Source organism: Ceratotherium simum, chromosome 6 (genome assembly GCF_057802395.1).
Source record: "Ceratotherium simum simum isolate JZ-2026a chromosome 6, ASM5780239v1, whole genome shotgun sequence".
In the NCBI taxonomy this organism is placed as follows: domain Eukaryota; kingdom Metazoa; phylum Chordata; class Mammalia; order Perissodactyla; family Rhinocerotidae; genus Ceratotherium; species Ceratotherium simum.
Genome location: NC_141905.1, coordinates 33,252,898 through 33,273,175, shown reverse-complemented (window position 1 = coordinate 33,273,175; position 20,278 = coordinate 33,252,898). Strand labels below are relative to the sequence as shown.

Genomic DNA, 20,278 nt, shown 5'->3' with positions numbered 1-20,278 from the left:
AGAAAAGAATAAAAAAAGACTTCAAAATCAAGATACAACTAATAAAACAGTAAGATTAAACCATAGGTTTAATAAAACAGTAAGATTAAACCATAGGTTATCTCAGAACACACGTATAATCCAACAGAATAAAAAGACAAAAACTTACTTCTTCTTGGACAGTAACTATTGGAAAAGTGCAACTAAAGTTCATATACATGATAAAACTTATGCTTGGGAATTTGGGAATAACTTTCTTCCCCTATAGTATTCATAGAGAAATTGGGACCACTCCTGCAGCTTTATCAAATTAAAAGAGAGATAAAATTTCTAAAAGCAACAACCTCAAATTAGATAAAACTGATTCTAACAATTCCCAAGTATTTTGCTCTCCTTCCACAATTAAATCGGTTTAGACACTTGGCATCATAATTTAGTTAAGAAAAATGGTACTGAAAGCTCTCAAGAAAATTCACACAACTATCAAATGAGGTAACTTAACATCAACTTCCAAAGGGCAAGGATTTGCTTTCCTGCCTTAATATGAAATGTAACATTAAGAGAAAGACAGCGAAGTTTCCATGAACACTTTTAGAATTTTAAACTAGCAAAAGGGCTCCTATTATTTTTCCCAAATCGTCCATGAACAGAACTTCCGGTTTGCGTGGCGCCACGTGCACCAGGTAGGAGCTGCGCATGCGCTCTGGAATGAGCCGCGCCAACCCAAGGGCCTCGTTCCCAGGCTTAGTTCTCTGAGGTGGGCGATGATAATACCTACCCGGTTCTGCAAGCTTTAACGACATAACGCAAATAAAACACCTAGTGCAGTAGCTACACTTAATAAGGGAGGAAATTAATGGCATTTAAAGGTAGAATGCAGACCTAATGCGCAGAACTTGGTTTTCAAACCACCTCCAAGTCTCCCTATCACTTGAGAGCTGAGACCAAACTTGGGGCCCAAGTTCTTCCAAGAGGCCTCAGCAATGAAGGGATTATTGGGAGAGGAGAATGAGAGATGACTGCATGGGTAGGAGCCCGGAAAAGGCGAGCCCACTGCCCGACTCCTCAAGCCTCCCTCACATTCCGCAGAAAGAGGAAGGCTCAAGGCGACCGGGCCACCGCGGGAAACTCAGCCGGAGCAGCATCCTCTCAAAGAAACGCAGAAATTTTCCAGAGCGCGGGCCCGCAGCACTGAACGGGACAGATCTTTGTTTCACAGCTCCCTCAATGACCTAATGAAGAAGCGGGAGGGCAAAAACCAGATCAACTACCAGAAGCCAAGCAAGGTTGCGATTTTCGGAGCGCAGCGAAGGAAGAAGGTTTCTAAGGCCTTCTACTTAAAGGAGTTTACTTAAAGTAAACTACTTAACGGAGTTGCTATTATTTCTTCGCGTCCACGATGTACTCGCTGCAATTTGAGCGGTCAACCCCGGCCGCCTCTCACCAAGAAGAGCACCAAAGGGTTGTAGGCCCCGCCCACTCGCGAGTCTGGCGCGCGTGCGCGCAGTTCTTATTACACTAAAGTGTCCCCGCCTCTGTTCTCCTTCCGTGGCAGCGATGGCCGAGTGGTTAAGGCGTTGGACTTGAAATCCAATGGGGTCTCCCCGCGCAGGTTCGAACCCTGCTCGCTGCGGAAGCAGGCGGCTTCTGTTTTCCACTTTTAAAATTTGACGCCCTCAAATGATACGCTTCATGCTTCCTGCTGTATTTCCTATACCTGCCCTCTAAACAACTCATCTACAGAGAAGTTTACTGTCCCAAAGAAAAGCCAGTAAATGTCAGTGCTGCAAACATACGCTGTATACGCTGAAAGGAGAGGCCTTTTTTGTCCTAAACGGTAAGCTAACAGTTCTTGATTCTTGTTCCTCAGTGTTTGGAGCAAGTTCGCAAAATAAAAATAAAATGAATATAAATACTGGCGGAAGTTTTGAAGCTATCACAGCGCAAATAAGCTATCATCTCATTAAAACTGAGGCGAGGCTAATGCTACCTCTCCTTCCATCCCAGAATCACGGCCGACGGTTCCCCCACCACATCCAAAAGTGATGTGAAGTGGGAGAAAACAAAAACCTTTACAAGTTCAACTTCTAAAGCATGATAGATACATCCACATAATGGAACACTATGCATGTAGCCACTAAAATGATATTAATGACATGGAAGGACTTCCCTATGCATTCCCAAATGCAAAAAGTTGGACAGGTTGGAAAACAACATATATTATGATCACATTTTTGTTAAACAATTCATTCATATAATCATTTATGTGGCAAGAATGGGAGAGTAAGAGGGAATGAATGGGGGCTGCAAAGAAATAACCAAAATGTTGGCAGTAGTTATCATCTCTGGGTGGTGGGATTGGGGGGTGGTTAATTTTCTTAACATAGTTTTTTGCTTAACTGCATTTTCTAAAATTTTTACATTGACCCAGTATTTTCCTTTTTATTTTTTTTCCTTGTGAGGAAGATCAGCCCTGAGCTCACATCCGTGCTAATCCTCCTGTTTTTTTTGCTGAGGAAGACTGGCTCTGAGCTAACATCTATTGCCAATCCTCCTCCTTTTTTTCCCCCAAAGCCCCACTAGATAGTTGTATGTTATAGCTGCACATCCTTCTAGTTGCTGTATGTGGAACGCGGCCTCAGCATGGCGGGAGAAGCGGTGCATCCCTGCGCACCGGGATCCAAACCCGGGCCGCCAGTAGTGGAGCGCGCACACTTAAGCGCTAAGCCATGGGGCCGGCCGACCCAGTATTTTCTTAACAATAAAAGACAATTGTGAGGTTAGTCTTTGAGACCCAGCGCTTCCCCTTTCTGCTCCCTTTTGCCCAGTTTCACCATCTCTCTTCTACTGCATGCTTTCCAGGTGCTCTTATGGATTCCCTAACACCTCAAGGCTGAGGATAGTTTTCTGTGGTACCTGAGGTAGATTCCACTCACACAGCCCCCATCCCAAGTGAGACTCGGCTGAACATGTACATTCACCACATTCACATCTTCAATCCATCCTCTCTGCCCAATCCCCACCTCTTCTGCCCCCATTCAAGTTGCTTATAAATGACTATATTAGTTTCCTAGCTGGTCTCCTTCCCTCTTTCACTCGGGATCACATTCAGCGGCAAATAACAGAACACCCAACTCTAGTGACTTAAACACATACGGGTTTGTCTCAAAAAATCTGGGAGTAGGCAATTCTCAGATGGAACAGGGAACAGGGCTCTTTCCATATTTCTGCTCTGTCATTTTTTATGCATAGGCCTCATCCCCTGCTTGCTGTCTCATCGTCCTAGGATGGGTGCTCTACCTCCAGACCTCACATCTGTATTTACCTATGAAGGGGAGAGACAAGAACCCTAAGTTTATGTCTCATTTACTTGTAAATGGCTACCTCTGGCTACAAGGAATTCTAGGGAAGTAAGTGTTTTCAGCTGGGTGTATTGCTACCCAAATGAAAATCAGAATTCCATTGGTCAGGAAGAAAGATGGATGGAGACTGAGTGGGCAACTAACTGTAACTGCCACACTCTAACAGTAAAGTCGAAACTTGTAGGCAAAGGCCTTCAAAACAAGTCCCCTGTCTCCCTCCCCAGCCTTCCTTCCCTTCTCTCCCATCTCTTTCTGGGTTAGTAGAAGGCCTCCCAGCACTGCATGCTGGCTCATGCCTTTGAACCTTTTTACATGTTCACAGACGATTACCTGGAATATCCTTCTCTTGCCTTCATCCTTCTCCCCTCATGTGGAGAAGAAGGCTGCCCATCATTTGAACTCCCTTCCTATTTAGGGGTCTTGCTTTCTTTTTGAATCAAAGTGTGAGGCTGAAATCCATCTCACCCCCCCATCTCTATCAAAGAAGCTGAAAAAGCCACATATTTGCTTTTCTAGACTCCCTAGGGAGACAGCATGTCACCTAGGCCTAGCCAATCAGATGTGCCCATCCCCAACTTTCAATCTGAGCTATTAATGCAAAGAAGCTGTGTGGGTAAGGATCCATTCCGGTGGTGAGCAGAGGCCAAAAAGACAGCTGCACAGATTGCTAAGGGCAGCAGCACCAGGGCTACAATTGGAGTTTATGGTTGTTCAGCAGCAGTGACAGTAGTATCTACACCAGACTGGTTTTGTGGCATCATTCTGCCATGATCTTGGACTTTGCCTAGCCAAACCTACTCCTGTCCCGTTTTCCAAAAGTGGCTTTGCAGCATTCTTGGCAATTCTACGAACTAGTCAATATTCTTCCAGTAAGTTACATTTTCTGCTTAAATCAGCCCCAAATCTTTTTTCTCTTTTTTTTTTTTTTTGCTTCAATACCAGAAATAGCTTCCCTCCTCACCCCACCATCATCTCCTGCTGGGAAAATTCTTTCTTCAAGTTTCACCTTCTGGATAAAGCATTCCTGCAGTCCTCCAGGCTGACTCAGAAGCCCCTTTTTTATTCTCCTATTCCCTATTACAGCAAGGATCATATTGAATTATTTCTGCCCATTTGCTTCCCTTCCACTAAATGGTAAATTCCCTGCGAATGAATAAAAACATCATGTCTTTCATCTTTGTACCTCTGCCTAACACAGAAGAGGTACTCAATAAAATTTTGATGAAGAATGAATAAATATATGAGTCAGCACACAGATCCACACGCCACCACTACAATGCCTAAAAAGGGGGGGGAGGGGAGGTCAACATGCCATCCTCCTTTTGAAGGTCACTAACTTTTGCCTTAGTATGAGTTAATTTAATATACAGTGTCCTACTCTCCTAGAATATTTTCAATTTAAAAGAGGACAGAGAACAGCAATCTAATAATGTACCCCTCCTTCCCTTTGCATGGCTTTCCATTTCCTCATTTTTTCCTTCCTTTCTTTTTCTTTTTCTTCCATTCCCTTGTCTTCAATCACTGAAAGGGTAGACTGAACCAGGAGGCAAGCACGTGCAGACCTTCCTCTCTGCAGGTCAACCTCAACCCGGTCACCCTGAGAGTGGTTCAGTTTCACCCTGGCCTCCATGTAACCCGGCTGTCAGCTCTCTCCATGGTGCACAAAGGAAAATCCACGGATGAGTTCAGAGGGGAGATGTGGAAGAGGTTCTGCGGTGCACCCCTCAGAGGACACTGCTTCCACTCCTCTTTCCACATTTCTCTTCTCCGGAGCCCCTCCGCCCCCTCACCCTCCTGGCATTCCTTGGAACCTGCTTTGTTCAACCCCACTTCACATGGTGCATGATCTTGAGGATTTTCCCTCAAGACCTCAACTTTTTCACTCTTTGATGGCACACAGCAATTCAGCCTTGTCTCTATGCATTGGTATCAGTGTGCCCAGCAACCACAGAGACCCCCTTAGAAAGCAGAAGAGGTTATAATTATGATATCGAAGTCTCCTTCCCCCACAACATTTCTCTGCTCACTTCTATTAATAGAAGATAAATCCTGCAACTTCCCAATCAGAGTTCAAAGATTTTAAATGTAAATAGACTGAAGTGAATTTTTTGCAAATTGTAATCAGTTATCTGTAAGCAAATAATGCTGATCATCCCTTCCATTCCAAATCCAGGTCCTTCTCCATGTTCCTCATCCCAGTTTGTGGCATCTCCGGCCATGGAGCAAGACAAACCTACTTGGAATCATCCTGATACTTCCTGCCCCTCACAGCATTTCCTATCAGACCCAAGTGCCACTGAGTTTACCCCTATATGCTCAGAATCCACATTGTTCTAAATCTACCACTGCCACCCAGTCTGTCAGCATCACCTCTCATCTCCACTACTTCTCAGCCTCCTGTCTCCCCCATCCACTCTTCCTTCCCTCCAATCTGTTGTCTATAAATAAAATTTTCTTTAAAATGCAAATTTGATCTCATAACCCCTCTTCTGAAAACTCTTCTGGGGATCACCATGTGCTCTTACAATAAAGACTAAAATCCCTGGCATGACCCCATGGCTCCCCATGATCCTGCCAGCATACCTATTGGGCTTCTGCCACTCATTCTCTGGGCAGATGTACTTTCCTTTCTTTTAGTTCCCTGAAGAGACCAAACTCTTTCCCACCTTAGGAATTTTACACATGTTCCAATGCCATTCTCCCCTTCAAATTGGTCAGATTCCCTTCTAATGTGATTTCATACCATTTTATTCTTTTTCTTCACAACCTGTATCATACTTTGTGATACATTAGTGTGAATGTTTGCTTAATTTCTCACTGCATGTAAATGCGGGGAGTGTGTGTGTGTGTGTGTGTGTGTGTGTGTGTGTGTGTTTAATCACTAAATCCCCTTATCTGGTACTTAGTGGGCCCTCAATAAATAATTTTGTTGTATGAATTTCGTGGTTAGGAGGGTCAGAGAGCAAGAGGTCTCAGAATACCTGAAGGAGGGGAGATAGAGACTCCCATGAGAGAGGGTAGACTCTGTTTTCCTTCAACTTTGGGGAATGAATCAAAACTGTGCCTGAAGAGATTTGTGCCCTGACTGCATAGATCAGCAGGAATATTGCAGCTGAACCACTAATATATTGCAGCACAGTTTACTGTGATTTATGAAGCTGTTTTTTGTTTTAACACACCATATTCCTTGTAAAGGAGTTTCATCCCCAGAGCTTTCATTAATGAAGGCATTGTTGTGTAGTGAGGCAGTGGAAAAAGGGAATGTGAGATAGGGCTGGCCTAGGACATGTGTAAAGCTTGTATTCTAAGTCCCCTCTGGCCTTGACAAGCCTCTCGTGCCCACCTTTGAAGGCCTTGCTCCCCAGTGTGCCCATGTCCCCAAGAACATCTGGTCTTAGGCCCTCTCTACATACTAGAGTGCAAATGACTAATAATGATACCCAAGTCTTAGCCCCTGCAGAGGTTAGAGAAACGGAAGCTCTGACACTGGAATTTTCAGGTAAAACAGATGACTTGTTCTATCTGAAGCACTGATAGAGAAAACTTAGAACTTTCAGCTCTTATTCTAATGACTAATTTCCTTCCCAACCTACATTAAGTTGATCAGTCACACTTACCCAAGCTTGTAGAGTGGATGCCATGGGAAATGAGTTATTTCTATTTCCTTCCCACTCTCCCCCACGTCTATGCGTCAAGCCTAGGTCTGAGGACACTCTTTCCTGGATTGGACTCTGAGGCTTAAAGAGCGGATATGATGGACTTAGATTTACCTTAGCTGCTTTGTCTGTCAGGAGAGGCATGAGTGAGCAAGGCCAGGTGTCCATTGGCATCTCTAGGCCATTCAGAAGACTACAGTGACAGAAAATGTGGCCCATGGGCTTTATGCTCTTGATGTTCTCTGCTGCTTGAGGTCTGGGTTGGAGAAGAGTTAGGGATTGGTAAGCTTCTCACTCAGGTGCTAAGGTAGGGCACAGCCCCAGCCTGGTCAGCCCATAAATCCCCTGGTCCCACCCCAGGGATTTCAGAGCCCTTTTTCTTCCACATCACATTTGTCCAAAAAGACTTTTGGGGAATATATTTTTCTCCCAAACATATTCATTTGAGACAAGATTCTCAGACTATTTGTCCAGCAAGGGAAATTTAAACACGTTTTACCCAACAGCATAAGTCATTCCAAGAGATGAGTATACACAGTATCCATATAAAAGGTACTTATTTTCCAGATGTTAAGACACATACAGCAGTGGAGACAGACAGTGTTTTGAAATAATGTGTGTTAGGATGTTGGAGCACAAAAATGCTCCACTTAGTTTTTGTACATACCTCTAGTGCAGAGGCTGGCAAACTTTTTCTATAAAAGGTCAGCTAGTAAATATTTTAGGCGTTGCAGGCCATGTGGTTTCTGTTGCAACTACTCAAGTCTGCCTTTGTAGCATGAAAGAAGCCATAAACGAATGAGTGTGGCCGTGTTCCAATAAAACTTTATTTACAAAAGCAGGCAACAGGCTGGCTTTGGCCCAGAGGCTGTGGTTTACCAATCCCTGCTCCAGAAGACTCTCCCCAGTATGGTAAAAAAGGTCTTTTCAAATTGCAATTGTTAAGATATGATTAATTAGGACACTGTTAAGAGACTGGTTAACATTTCACTAGTTCTTCCTAAAACTATGAAATCTGTGATTTCCATCATGAAATCTTCTGATTTCCATTAACATAAAGATACCAAGAAAGGACATCAGTAATATACATATGAGGCAAAATTGGGATTGAATTTTTCTAAGATCATTTTATCTCAACACATCAGAATGGTTCAGAACCTTCCGGAATCCTTTCCTGTACATTTTGCTTGTCTGCTGCACTCACCAGTGAGACTGGATGGGTTGGAGGTCCTGGAAATGTTTGCTTGTTTTCTCCTTTTTCTGTAATTTGCCACGTGGGCTACTACTGAAAATAGGAAGCACTGTATCTACTGTTGTAAACAAAGCCCTTCAGCCCTCAAGCATCTTAAGGTGTGATTTGAATCCAGGTTTCAAGTTTATTTGTGAAGTAGCCTGAGGGCGTGGGAAGAACAGGGGCTTTGAATTCAAAGCAACCAAGCTTCTAATCCAGGCTCCTTCCCTTTCTTGCCAGTAACGTTGAGCAAGTTACTTAACCTCTCTGAGCCTTAGTTTCCTTATCTACTAAGTGGTAATAATTATTACCTCTACTTCATGGCTTTGTCAGTAGTAACTGCCATTTTCTGAGATTCAACCACAGGCCAGGCACTGTGGTAAGTGCTTGACACACATTGTGTCATTTAACCCTCAAAACAGACCACCTCTCATCAAGGTGTCTGGAACCAACCTGAGGGCGCCATTGGACAGGGATGAAAGAGGCTGTTGGATTTGTGCTACTGGAGTGGAATTTCCTTTGCTCTGTTGTCTCTCTGAGCTGGATGAAGTGGGGAACAAGTTCCCTGGGAGTTGATGTACAAAGCTCTGCTGAGTTGGCTCTGGCTGAGGACGTGTTGAGGACTGTGTGAGGCCTTCTCTGAGAGGCTTGTAGCTACTCTGACCTCTCTTGTCTGAGCTTTTTTTTTCTCTGATGCCTCTTACAGCTCATTATTGGTTTTACAAATATAATTTCCCAGTCTGTGTTACATTGCTGCTTCCAACTCCAGTCTACCTCAATTTTTAAAATATATATATATATAAACTGCATGGTATGTGTCAGTGACCCTTGGATGTGAGATATTCTATCCTTGGGAAGGAAAACCTGAACTGGAGGAGCCTTCCCTCCTGGGTCCTCTGGACTGGCTAGGTCTGTCCAGACCTCACCACCATTGCCTCTTTCTAGACACTGATCTGACTACCTCTCTCCCCTGCTCGCAGATCCCCAGTGGATCTCCTTGGCCAGCAGAGTAAAGACCAAACTCCCTAGTTTGGGAGTCCTAGCAACATGCAAAGCCCTTCATAATTTGGCCCCAACATTTTTTCAGTCTTCTCTCATACTACTCCCCAACATGACTCTGTAAGAGCAGGCAGACTGGCTTATACACTCCCTCAGAACAGATATAGCAATTTCCGGCCCTTTTACACATTGGCACCTTTGGCTGTCAATGGTTGATTTGGAATATACAGACCCAACAACAAGCACACACATACTATACATAGAGATTTGAAGGCATACATATAAATAAGTTTAAAATATGTCATATAAGCAAAATTCAATTTATGCTCCTCTCTATCAGTCCCATGTTCAAGAAATATTCCAGAAAAGCTAACAGGAACATCAGATATACTAGAGAGATGGCCGAGAATGGAAACACCAGGAATCCTATTTTATAGCAAGATAAATAAAGCAGAGATTTTTTAAATTAAATCCTATTAATTTGCTTATTGAATAGGTAATATATTCTCATGGTTCAACATCACAGTGGCTCCTTCTCACCGCTGTCCTCCTGCCACCAAAGTCCCCTTCCTGGACCACCAGTTATCAGTTTCTCATTTTTTTCTTTCAGTGCCTTCTTTTTGCACATACAAGAATATACATATTTTTTACACAAATGTTAGCATGCTATACAAAATGTTCTGAATCTTCTTTTGCTATTTAAAATTATATTGTGAACATCTTTCCATATAAAGAGCATTCCTCATTAAAAATGGCCTCTGATAATTCAAATGCCCTCTGCATCAGAGCTCACTGCCTCAGAATGAATGGACTATAATTTATTTAACCAAATCCCTATTGATGACCATTAAAGTTGTTTCCAATCTTTTGATTTTACAAAAAAAAAAAAAAAAAAAAGTGCTTCAAAGAAAATCTTGTATATACAACATTTTCTAAAGCAGGATCTTAATCCCAGGCATCCATTTTCACGTAGAATTGGGAGAAAGGTGTCAGCCATTTGTGTAGGTATCAGGAATTGGGCACAAGAAACACAGTGGTCAAAGAGTTCTAAAAGCATAGTCTAACCTCAATAAAGCTGAAAAAAATAGATAAAATAAAATAAAAGTAGTCTATACCAATACCCTAGAAAGAAATGGAAAGCTCTCCCCTCTGCTAATCTATTCCATTTTCAGGGAAAAGGAAGGGCCAGAAGGAAAAGTACTCGTTTACCCTTTCACATTTCAAATGAGTCAGTTCTTGAAAATCGTCCCTTTCCTTCCTCCTTCTGTTTCCTTTCCCTCTCCTTAACTCCATATTCTACCCAGAAACTACTGGGCTTCCTGGAGTTTTTATTAACAATTCAAGCTGCTCCAGTAATAATTTCTGTGACCACAGCCTCTGCTAACTCAAATGCTCTCTGGGTGTAGTGCTCACTGCCTCTGGCTCATAAAAGGGACAGCAAAGACTGGAGTGACAAAGGATGCAGGTCTGGAACCTTACCTGCAGAATGACAAAGGTTATTCATAAGGCAAGGGGGTGATGGGAGGTCCATGAGACCCACTGTCTTACTGCTTCTGCTTGCAGAACATCTCAGGGGTGAGATGTATGACCTGATGAATTTTTTTCAGTACCTACATTAATATCATGGCACAGTCCCAACTCCTTTGCAAGACTGACTTGAGGGTGGATTCATTTTAGAAACAAATTTATTTCTAAAATGCAGGCAAAGAGGCTCAGAGACGCTCTTATCTATTGTTTTTCCTGTTCCTGCTTTTGCCATGAAAATTAGCCAATATATCGTTCGGATCTACTTGTGACAATTTGCTTTTGGTTTACATTTATCCAGGCTTGAAAAATGACCACTTCTCAGGCAGATTGATGCTTCCCAAGCCACTCATTTCTAACATGTATTAATATATCAGCACCACCTTCAAGTACTATGCCTTTCCAAATTATTCTTTGCTTTTTCCCCCACTGCCTTTTAAGCTTCTTTAAAAAAATAACCCTCTAACCATTTTTCTCAAGATTGTCTCCATAAAACATCTAGTCTGCCGCTGACTAGGCTGAATCTTCATATTTCAATTTTTCAGTTGCTCTTTTTTATTATCTATTATTATTACTACAGCATTTGAGAATTTCTCATTGGGGGGACTGTCTGGCTGTTGGGGAAATAAAGAGAGATTTTCATCTTTCCAGCTAAAACCTACCACACAGCTGTAGCATTTCCCAGTTAGGACTTTTCTGCAAAGTCACAGGTTCTGGGGGGCGCTGTCCACTTTTTAAAAATGATAAAAATATCAAACCACTTGTGTCTGTTTTTAAATGTAGGTTTTATTATTATTCAAGTATGGTGAAGACAACAGATCGGGACACTGCCATAGAAAAAAATAATTTGTTATTCACAGTTCCCAAGGGGAGGGGGCATGCCAGGCCATGGCAGGCAGTGCAGGGAAGCACCTGGTCTGTCCGGAGGCAGAGGGAGCAAGGGGAAATGTGGGCTAGAGGACTGGCTAGTTTGCATGATTTCAGCAGGCTCTGGGGCATAAGGGTTGTCTCTAGTCGTCTGTGCCCGGCCCTGGGACAATTAGGGCAGGGGAATAGTGGCCCTGAGTGTAAGAGCTTGAGAAAGGTGGTGGAGGGGGTGTGGGCCCAGGATCCGTTCATCTGCGTATGAAAGGCACACTTGCGGGTGAGTTGTTTACTGTCTCCAGGAATTGGCTAGCCCTGGGAGGGGCAGTCTCTCCAGGTTTAGTAAGGCCTCATCTGTCAAAGCATTAGAAATACAGAAAATAAAAAGGCATGACTAATACAGTGTCAGTCAGTATCTCAGCAGGAAATGGAAGGCACAGTCAATTTAGGACAATTCTATATGGATTTAATAAAGAGACAATTTACAAAGGTATGGAGAGGGTGTAGAGAAACCTCAAGGGACAGCAAAGCTGTCACCACCCCTAAGAGGGGAGGGAGCAGCCGCCCTAACCCGGAAGAAGAAAGTTCTGAGGAGAGGCTGCCCTAGAGGAGCATCGACCTCCCTTTAGGGGTCACTGGCAGTGCAAGGTGCTCCTGCAGGGAGTGAGATGTCCCCCCCCACCTCCTCCCTCCCTCTGCTCCCTGGCTGGGCCTCCCCATCCACCAGACTCTACTGGTCAGCTCTGCAGCTGAGGACAGGGCAGAGAGTGGGTCTGAATGGGCAAAAGGAGATAACTTGGGAAACAGAGAAAATAAAAAAAATTATCTATAATCCAGCACCTTAACACACCAACTTTATTATCGTGATGCATTTCCTTTCTGTTCCATATTTATATAGTTTAATTCATAGTTACATTAAAAGTTAAGTCATTGGGGCCAGCCCAGTGGTGTAGTGGTTAATGTCAAGTGCTCAGCTTCAGCAGCACGGGGTTCACAGGTTCGGATCCCAGACAAGGACCTGCATGCTGCTCAACAAGCCATGCTGTGGCAGCATCCCACATACAAAATAAAGGAAGATTGGCATGGATGTTAGCTCAGGAAAATCTTCCTCAAGCAAAAAGAGGAAGATTGGCAACAGATGTTAGCTCAGGGCCAATCTTCCTCACCAAAAAAACAAAAAAGTTAAATCATTAACAATTTAAAAATACAGAGATGCACAGAAAATAATATAGTATATATTATATTTTTCATTAAAATTATTTCATAAGCTTTTTGCTGCTCCTTTGTCTTCATAATTATGATTTTAAGTGGCTCTAAAAAGACTACACAGTAGCTGCATCACATTTAATGAAGCAATTGTTGCACACATGGGCTACTTCCTTTTTTTTTGCTAAATAATGTTAAATAATATTGTGATGTACATCTCTGAGATATAAGCTTTTTTCCATATTTTATGTTATTTCTTTAGGATCTATGTCTCCAAAAATGGGAATATTGAATCAAGATATGAACATTTCCATGGCTCTAAATACATATTCCTAAATTGCATTGCTAAAGGGTTGTACCAATGTATAGTGCCACCAGTAACGCATAAGAAAGCTGAGACCATGGAACCCTCATCTATATTGTGTATTATCACTTGCAACTTTTTTTTTTTTTTTTTTGGCTAATGTAACAGGTAAGCACTCTCTTCATTTTTATTTAATTTGCTTTTCTTTGATTACTAGTAAAGTTTCTATGTTTTACCATACATTTGTTTCCTAGTTGTATTTGCTGTTCAGTCTCTGACTTTCTACTGAACCAGCCATTGGTCCCCAAAGCTGCTGCTGAAATTGACCCTTGGAGGAATCCTTACTGAAAACAATTGTCATGGTGGCAAGATAGCAATTTCAAAGGAAAGAGGCTAATGAATTTCAAGCTGAGGGTTCATGGTCTTAATATGTACATTTTTTGGAAAGTTTATAAGTCTATTAGATTGCAAGATTTATCCACCCCTCCCCTAGTACCCTACTTTCCCCCTGTTTCAGCATTTAAAATAACGGCTGCAAAATTAAATGCAGCCTGATTGCAGTAACTAATTCGTGTTACTTTCAGTTCTTTGTTGGCAACATGATGGTTCAGCATCCACTTTGGGAGATACTGGAGACAGCTGGCCTTGACCGACAGATTCTGAGATACATGTAGGTCTATTATGGTCTAGATATCATCATCATCATCATTATTATCATTATAATCATTATCTTCTCTCTCTTTCCTTACCTCACAGACTATTTGAGAAAGTATCTTCCTTGACCCACCAGGATCCAAACCTATAGGAGGTTCTTTTTATATCAGAGATTCTCAAACATTAGAAGAATCACCTAACAGAACTTATTAAAAACACAATCCGTGGGGGGAGAGGGGAGATCGAAAGAAATAAAAGGGCACAGGTGTCTGGTGACACATGGTAATTAGTCTTGCGGTGGTGAACATGATGTAGTTTACACAGAAATTGGAATATAATGATATACACCTGAAATTTATATGTTATAAACCGATGTTATCAGTAAAAATAAATAAATACACACACACACACACAAACACAACCCTTGGATCTCGCTGTTGAAGATTCTGATTAAATAAACATGAGGTGAGTGCAGGAATCTACACTTTTTTAAATGATTGATATGCAGGGGTGTCTGCTGACCACACTTTTCAAAACACAGGTGTAGATCCTTGGCATATGAAGTATATCTGTGCTGAAAATATTCAAGGTAGGGGCAGAAAAGAGGCTGGGAGCAGGGAGGAGGGGAGTATAGTCCAGCAATGGCTCCTTCTGGGCCCATTCTCTAAAAGTGTCATTGTGGAGGAAACTGCAAATAAGACCAGAATTGAGTGGAGAAGGTAGTGAATGTGTGGCAACTTTTTTCTATGCAAGGAATACAGTGGTCAACAAAACAACCTGTCCCTACCCTATTGAAGGCTACCATCAGTGACACGATTCATTATAACATCATTTAGTGATATTTAATTACATTTTCAGTGTTGTAACACCTCTCTACATCCTATTTCCTAACATTCTAAAATGTACCTCTAATGGGCCGGCCCTGTGGCTTAGCCGTTAAGTGCGCCCGCTCCGCTGCTGGCGGCCCTGGCCCGGATTCCCGGCGCGCACCAACGCACCACTTGTCGGGCCATGCTGTGGTGGTGTCCCACATAAAAAGAAAGTGGAGGAAGGTTGGCACGGATGTTAGCTCAGGGCCAGTCTTCCTCAGCAAGGAGAGGAGGATTGGCATGGATGTTAGCGCAGGGCTGACCTTCCTCACACACACACAAAAATAATAAAAAATAAATAAATAAAATAAAAATCTGTCTTTAAAAAAATAAAATAAAATAAAATGTACCTCTAAGCTTCTGCATCAATCCTATCTCGGACCACAAAGTGTCAGATAACAAATGGTCCTTGGCACACACATATTCTCTTTGTGAACAAAAGTATTTCTTCCACACAGCATTGACATCAGCAAACTAACCTGAGCAACTTGCAGAATTGCTGGATTGTGTAAGATTTCTCCAGGCCCCTCTAAGCTTTATTCATGAAATGTCTGTGGTGGACAAGGATACTAGCTGACCACACTGTACAGGTGCAGAGGCAAAGAAACAACCAGATCTGGAGTCTACACCATCACAGCAAACTAGCTAATGCTTTTTGGGTGGACTCTTCTCCTCCTATTAGCCCAAGGCTGCCATCTTCTGGCCATCTGGGGAATGTTGACTCCACCTTATAGATTTGAAGAACTTTCTTTTAGGGGGACCATGTGAATATATTGATGGGGGAAAAAATCTTTATATTTCCTTGTCGTATTTTCCATCAATTTTTAGTCTAAGTAGAACCTACTTTGGATAATTTTGAAAGTAGAATAGTAAAAATTCTACTCAGAGAAGCATAGAAGTTTAGAATAGAAAAGGTCTTACAAAGATATAGCCAGGTTTTTTGTAAGACTAGTTCACCAAAATGCCAAAGTCTTGATGTATCACTCTGCTAAAATCACTAAATATCAGCTTAAACATTTTTCACGTGGTAACTTTGCATCGTGAAATTCTCCTTTTTCCTGAAATGGAATCACTCCTAAGATCTCATTCGATACTCACTGGGGAAACCAACCTGCACATATTTGAAGTGCTTTCTCTGGCTCATTTTTCTTCAGGGCTTCAACTGGACATGCATATCTACAGTTCTGATGTCTTCCCTAAAGCAAAGAAAAACCCTTATTCCAAGTCCTTGTTAAACACCCATAGTACTGTGTCACTTTCTTGCTTCCTCTCTGAAACTAGTTGTAAGGCTTAACTGTCATCACTAAAAAGCACAAAACTTTTAACACAAAAAAATCTACCCAGGGCAAGCACTTCTGCTGTCCTTGCACAGTTTTGGGCATTGTACCAAAAGCATAACCAGTGTCGGAGCACAGTGAGGTGGGAAGCCCTGGGTGGGGAGGAGGGGTGCTCACAGAGACTGATCCCCAAATAGGAAAGAGCAGTACATGGCAGAGCCCAGAGTAAAGAGTTACTACAGATATATGTAGACAAATGGCTTCTTCTCTAGCTCTCTGAAAGAGAATTTTTACCATACATTTGTGTAGATTTACCATAAATACAGTGTTGTGGCAGGCTACTTTTATTGAGCATCTACTATGTGTGAGACCAGGGGCTCAGCGAGGGTGATGAACCTGAACACCACTTGTCCAGTGGTGAGCAAGACAGTCTCTGCCCCAAGGAGCCCACAATCTTGTGGTCACAATAGATGGTAGCCAATGACAAGACGGTATGATGCATGCTACCACAGGTGCAGCATAAGGTGAGCAAGGAAGGCTTCCTGGTGTAACCCAACACTCTCACTTTACTGGGGAGAAAATAAGACCTTTGTATTTAACAGCTTGCCCAACATCTCCAATTTAGAAAATGGCTGCGGGGCCACCCAGTGGCATAGTGGTTAAGTTCTGGCGCTCCGCTTCGGTGGCCCAGGGTTCGCAAGCTCGGATCCCAGTTGCAGACATACACACTGCTCATCAAGCCGTGCTCTGGCGGCCACCCACATACAAAATAGAGGAAGAGGGGCACAGATGTTAGCTCAGGGCCCATCTTCCTCACCAAAAAAAAAGAAAAGAAAATGGCTGAGCCAAGACCAACATCCAGGTCTTGCGACCCCGAGAAGGAATTAACAACAGCCGAGAGGAGCATGGCTTATTCAGGGCATGCAAGGGGCCTGGTGAAGCTGCGTAGCTTTGTGAGGTGGTTTATGCATTTGTCTAGTTTTCTGCCTCCCTCCTTACTTACTTCCACCTGAAACTCTCACTCAGATTTTCAGTTCCCTGTTACTCTCCTTACTCAAAGTAACAGAGTCTTGCGACCAAGACGGACACATGATGAAGGTATTTAGGTTATGATGTGGCAGAAGAGGAAGCAGAGAAAAAAAGGAGAAAAAGGGTTTAAAGGAGGGAAGTAGTTATATATTTATTATTTTAATTTCTTACTATGGAGTGCATTAGTTTCCCAGGGCTGCCGTAACAACGAACCACAAACTGGGTGACTTGAACCAAAACAAATTTATTGTCCCACAGTTCCTGAGGCTGGAAAATCTAGGTGTCAGCAGGGTCATGCTCCCTCTGAAGGCTGGAGAGGAGAATCCTTCCTTGCCTCTTCCTAGCTTCTGGTGACGGCCATCAATCCTTGGCGTTCCTTGTCTTGCAACTGCCCCACTCCAGTCTCTGCCTCTGCCAGTCACATTGCATTCCCCCGTGTGTCTCTGTCCAAATTTCTCCCTTCTTTTTTTCCCCATCTTTACTGAGGTGTAATTGACATATATTGTGTAAGTTTAAGGTGTACAACATGTTGATTTGACACACTTATATACTGCAAAATGATTACCAGAATAGTGTTAGCTAACACCTCCATCATGTACATAATTGCCACTTCTTTTTGTGGTGAGAACATTTAAGATCTACTATCTTAGCAACTTTCAAGTATATAATACAGTATTATTAATTATAATCACCATGCTCTACATTAGATCCCCAGAACTTATCTGTCTTATAACTAAAAGTTTGTACACTTTGACCAATATCTTCCCATTTCCCCTACCCCCCAGTCCTTGGTAAACACCATTTTATTCTCTGTTTCTATGAGTCAAGCTTTTTTGGATTATATATAGAAATGATATCATACAGCATTTGTCTTACTCTGTCTGACTTATTTCACTTAGCATAATGCCCACAAGGTTCATCCATGTTGTTGCAAATGGCAGGATTTCTTTCACTTTTATAGCTAAACAATATTCCATTTGTATATATATATACCACAACTTCTTTATCCATTCATTTATTGATGGACGCTTAGGTTGTTTCCATATCTTGGCTGTTGTGAATAATGCTGCAATGTAGCATTATTGCAATGCTGCAATAAGGCTGTATTGTAGATATCTCAAGATCTTGTTCTCATTTCCTTAGGATATATACCCAGAAGTGGGATTGCTGGATCATATGGTAGTTCTATTTTTAGTTTCTTGAGGAACCCCTGTACTGTTTTCCATAGTGGCTGTACCAATTTACATTCTCACCAACAGTGCACAAGAGTTCCCTTTTCTCCACATCCTTGCCAATACTTGTTATTTCTTTTTTTTTGATGACAGCCATTCTAACAGGTGTGAGGTGATATCTTATTGTGGTTTTGAATTGCATTTCCTTGATGATAAGTGATGTTGAGCACCTTATCATGTACCAGTTGGCCATTTGTATGTCTTATTTGGAAAAATGTCTATTCAGTTCCTCTGCCCATTTTTAATTGGATTATTTGGATTTTTGTTATTGAGTTGTATGAGTCCTTTATATATTTTGGATACTAACTTCTTATCAGGAGTTGATTTGCAAATATTTTCTCCCATTCCATAGGTTGTGTTCTCATTTTGTTGATTGTTTCTTTTGCTGAGCAAAAAGCTTTTTAGGTTGATATAGTCCCACTTATAAATTTTTGTTTTTGTTGCTTGTGCTTTTGGTGTCATATCCAAAAAATCATTGCCAAAACCAATGTCAAGGAGATTTTCCCCTATATTTGCTTCTAGGAGTTTTACAGTTTCAAGTCTTATGTTTAAGTCTTTAATCCATTTAGAGTTAATTTTTGTGAGTGGTATAAGTTAGGAGTCCAATTCCATTCTTCTGCATGTGGTTATCAAGTTTTCCCAAAACCATTTATTGAAGCAACCATCCTTTCCCCATTGAACATTCTTGGCCCCCTTATCAAATATTAGTTGACCATATCAATTTCCCCGTTCTTATAAAGACACCAGTCATATTGGATTAGAATCCACCCTAATGACCTCATCATAACTTGATTTCATCTGAAAAGACCTTATTTCCAAATAATGTCACATTCACAGGCACAAAGAGTTAGGACTTGAACATATCTTTTTGAAGGACACAATTCAACCAATAACATGGAGTATTTCAAACATAACACATATGCAAACATATACAGAAATACAGAGTCTAGTATAATGAACCCTTAGGTACCTGTCTCCCAGCTTCAACAATCATCAATGCCCAGCCAGTCTTGTTTCATGTATACCTGGTCCACTTCCCCTCCCCTCCTATATTATTGTGAAGCAAATCTTGGACTTCAGGTCATTTTATCCATAAATATCTGATGCATCTTTAAAGATAAAGACTTGTTTTAACATGACCACAATATTGTTATCATATCTAAAAATGTTAATCATTAATATCCAGTTAGTGTTCAAATTTCCAATCATCTCATAAATTGCCTCATTCTTTTAACACTTTGTTTAAATCAAGATCCAAATAAGGTCCTCAGAGTCAGTGACATTTAAACCACCTTCCTAGGAGGAGGGTTAACAATTTCAACATCTTTATTCTTCCACTGGTTGGTTGAGCACCAGATGGTTTTGAATACATAAAGAGGACTCTGAATTTTAAGTGGATGGAGGGAGATCTAGGCAGGAGAGATGAGGGAGTAAAAAGACAGGAGGGGATGGGGGGGATTCAACAGGAAGGGTTAGATCTAGAGGCCACAAGTCTGTGCTGGGTGGAGCCTAGGGGTAGGGAGAAGTGGCTCAAATAGTGCTGTGGAGTGGCTAGCAGACAGACTTTTAAGAACAAGGAGGTCTGGTATATGACTGTTATGTAACTTTATACCTTATATATCAGTCACTCGGAAATTTTCTCTTTCCAAACACACTAAACACTGTCAAGTCTCCAGACTATTCCTTCCACTAAAAATACCCTCTTCCACTCCTATCCCCGTCCTTCAGCCTGGAGAACTCTTACACATCCTTCAAGACCCAGCTCAGATATCCACACATGTGTGAAGACCTCTCTGACCCCTCACCCTCAAAGTTGGCTTACTCCTTTATTTACCACTTCATAGGGCTTTGGACATACCTCTACTACAGCACTCCAGAAATTGCACTGTCATTATCTGCACTCATATATGACTCTCCCGCTAAACTAAACTGTGGGTTCTCTGAGGGGAGGGGCAATGTTGGTTCATCTTTGTATCCTGAGTCCTTAGCACAGTGCCTGGCACATAGAGAGCATTCAATAAATGATTACTGAATGAAAGAAAAATTAGAAGAGGAGAAAGAAAAGAAAAAAAGGGAAGGGAAAGCAAAGACG

The 20,278-nt window shown here is 41.9% G+C and overlaps 1 non-coding gene across 1 annotated transcript; it reads left to right on the top strand.

Moving 5' to 3' along the window:
* The first annotated feature begins 1,530 nt into the window (after positions 1–1,530).
* On the top strand, positions 1,531–1,612 carry TRNAS-UGA (transfer RNA serine (anticodon UGA)). The gene has a single exon. It is a non-coding gene; the product is annotated as a tRNA-Ser (tRNA).
* Positions 1,613–20,278: the final 18,666 nt, after the last annotated feature.